The sequence below is a fragment of the Sinocyclocheilus rhinocerous genome, unplaced genomic scaffold (assembly GCF_001515625.1).
Source record: "Sinocyclocheilus rhinocerous isolate Xijiao unplaced genomic scaffold, SAMN03320098_v1.1 scaffold805, whole genome shotgun sequence".
In the NCBI taxonomy this organism is placed as follows: Eukaryota; Metazoa; Chordata; class Actinopteri; order Cypriniformes; family Cyprinidae; genus Sinocyclocheilus; species Sinocyclocheilus rhinocerous.
The window spans coordinates 632781-636481 of NW_015646430.1; positions in this window are offsets into that span (position 1 = coordinate 632781).

A 3701-nucleotide genomic window follows, 5' to 3' on the forward strand; every position below is an offset into this window, starting at 1 on the left:
TTCAGTGGGAAGGCAAGGCCTCACTCGGTCCTGTAATGGTTCAAGAGCGACCGAAGACTTTAGCTAGTTTTCAATAAATGGAGAAACCTGTTCTCGTTGTCTAATTTAACCAATCTTGATTTGTGCTGTAAATTAAGGTAGTCCTACTGTACCTATTCTGGTTCCAGAAGGAAAGCTATCTTTTCTCAGTAGGGCAGTTAATCTAAACTTAACCTTGAGAGACCGACCTACTGGGAACTGTTTGAAGAATTGTTTAAAAGTGGAATACATTGCCCGTGATGCTGTAAGTTCCACCAATCGGAGTTTGTGCAAAGAGTCCTGCTGGAACACCCACTTCCTTGAAGCACTGCAGATATTTTGTATGCTGCTTATGTGATTAACTTATTGCTTTAACATCAAATGAGTAGTTTTATTTCTCATTGCATCCCCCAGTAGAACTGATCATGGTTTTAAACTTGTCTCCCAATATGCCCCCTTGATAATTTTCGCGACCAGGGTGGGGACCTGCAGGTACATGGTGTACTTTTAACATGCCCATTGAGTTAAAATACTACAAGTTTTCAACCTGGATGAATAAACATCAGCACAACCTTTTTTTTTTTTTTTTTTTTGAAGCTCATGGTTTTGTATTTGGTGTAATCAAATAGGTTGACATGCTTTAATGTTCAAAAAATACTTTTTAAAGTACTGTACATTATTGTAGGTCCTCTATGCCCCGCTTCTTTCAAATGCTTTGTTTTCTACAAAGTCCCTCCTTCTGACAAGCGCAGGCTGCTCTGATTGGCCAGCTGACCCAGTGCATTGTGATTGGCAAGCACACGTTGGAAATGTAACGCCCCTTACCATAATCGCGATCTTCATCTTTCAAAATAAATGTAAAGACAGAGCCCGAAAGGGGAACAGAGTCGCGTGACAGACACAGTGATGAAGCTGGTATGTGTTTGCAGTACACAAGCCACGGTTAAGCGTGACAGACAGTGATGAAGCTGGTATGTGTTTTCAGTACACAAGCCACGGTTAAGACAGCTGACTCTACTGTGATGTGACCCTGTCTCTCTCTTTCACACGCACGTACACACACACACACACGATGCGCAAAACTCCGCATTTGAACGGTCAATAGCAAATACTTTAATAACAAAATGGTAGCTGATTCAGAAGCGCCAAATTGTCATCGCAAAGTCAGAATTACCTCCTCTCCTAGGTTCACGAAACGGTCGTCCATAACATGCATTGCTGTTCTGTTGTAAGTAATCTTAAAGATTCCTAAATGCATCTACTTTCGGAAGGCCAAATAAAGTGCTTTTGCTTTCGCACTGAAACACACAGCGTCTCCCTGACATGGCTGCTTCAACACTAACTGCGGTTACTGAAACCACGCCTTCTTTCTTTGCGTGAACATTTGGGCAGCATTATGCTAATATTTCCACATAGTGACGTAGATATGTGAGGGCGTGTTAGAACGAGCCGTTTTAGGGGGACGTGGCAGAGTCTTAACTTTGATAAAGAATATATCTCTTTGGTTTTGAGACTTTAGTCTTTGCAACTTCAGGGATCTTATCTATGCACAATCAGCTTGTAACACTCCAAAGAGAAAGGAAAACTTGAAATCGCATCATATGACCCCTTTAAAGACAGTCAAGAACTGATTACCTTTTAAAACAAGATCAACAATTTAAGAGTAGTTTTAATAAAGTCCACGAGTAATCCACAGGAATCCAGTCTGTCAATGTCTTGAAGCAAGAAGCTGTGTGTTTGTAAGAAACAAGTTAAGACGTTTTAACTTGAAGTCCATAATATTGCTTCCTCTAGTAAAAAAGTGGTCTCATCTGATCAGTATAGAAATATGCACTAATCAAGCAATACTTACAAGCAAGAGTTATTATGGATATTTTGGCCAGAAACAACAGTGCAAAGATAAAAACATCTTGATGGATTTGTTTCTTACAAACACACAGCTTTTCACTTCACAAGACTGTAATTGATGTGAATTACTTGTGGATTATTGTGATGTTTTTATCAGCTGTTTGGACTCTCATTCTAATGCCACCCATTCACTGCAGATGATCCATTGGTGGATAGTTTTTTTTATTTATTTTTTTTATGAATAGTTTTTTTTGTGTGTGTGATCTTAGGCTTGGGACACACTAGATGATTTTCATAATTTAACCGATTTTAAAACCATGGGAGACCACAGACATGAAGACAGTTTCAACTGATTTTTAGCCTTATAATCCCCTGAACGCGCACAAGATGATTTGAACAGACCGCAAGACCACACACTTGTTGATTGTAGGAATGATTTCACAGTGAGACGAAGACTCACAAGATCAAACGAGACTCGAGAAGAAAAACACATGGAGGTTAATCGTCAGCTGGCTCTCCTAGCACGCGTTCTGTTGTACGGTGAAAAACAAAATAGAAAAAAAGAATATGGGTGATGTTTGATGTTGTTCTTTGACAGTACTCTGCTTTCGTGGCATATTTGTGGCTGCCAAATTTCAACTATAGAAGCATGCAACATTCTGTAAATTTACGCTTGCTCACTCTCATTGGATTTTGCGGGAATCACGTCAGAGGCAGCCTGATCAAGAGTTTGATATTTACGATTTGAGTTCAGGGACACTCCGTCTCAATCGGGAGCAGTTAAATAATCATAATGACACCACACAGAGTATTTTTTGGACAAAAAATCATTTGCGACAAGCCTCTATTTGGGCTACGCCATGAGTGTAGATGAAAACCTCAGATCCATATCAAGCCTTATACTGGCTAGTGAACACTCTAGAACAGGGGTTGTCAAAGTCTACTTTCAAAGGTCCAAATATGAATTTTCATCCATGTCAAAGGTACATAAATATTGGTTATCACAAAACTTGTTTTTAATAAACATGCATAACATGCATTACAAATCAACACTCATTTTTTTTTTTTTTAAATAAAGTGCCTTTTGCCTTCAAAATACATTGATAACAACTGCAAAAGTAGCAAAACAACTAAGAGTCAGCATTAAATTGAACAAAACAACAAGAAGTAGGTCAAAAGTAGCATGCACTGTAAAAAATGATTGTGATTTTAAAAGCAAAAGACTGTAAAAATGCTACAGTAAAACCTGTTAACTGGTTAACAGTAAGTTTCCATACTATATTCGGTGAATAAATGTAATTACATTTAATGTAATTTTACAGTAAAATACTGTTAAAAATACGGTTTTTGGAAGTGAAAAAGAAAAAGTCATTGTATAATTTACAGTGAAAAAACGTAAATTGACACTCCCAGAATTCCCTGCATGACAATTCATATTTGATGTTTTTTTGTTGAAATAACATGTCTCTTAGTTTTTCTTATCAGTTGTGTACCCTAGGGTTTAATCTTACATCTAATGTTGTTAAATTAATGTTGATTTTTGAAGTGTGGATCAGTGTACACTAATGGCTGTTGCCCACAATCCGTTGTGCTTTGGTTAGGAATTGGTTCAGATCTACAAACACGTACTATTAAAAAGTGTTAACAACTAGCCTGGTGTATGTGAGCGACTGGTTTAGATGAAGGGGTTTGAGGTACTAATCAACACTTAACCTGGTAAAAATGTTTGCTATCTTGTGCCGCAACCTCAACCTTTATAAACATCCGTTTGGGCATTCACTTTTTAAAGGATGCAAAAATGGGCATTTCTCTGCATCAAGACTGTGGCTGGCAGA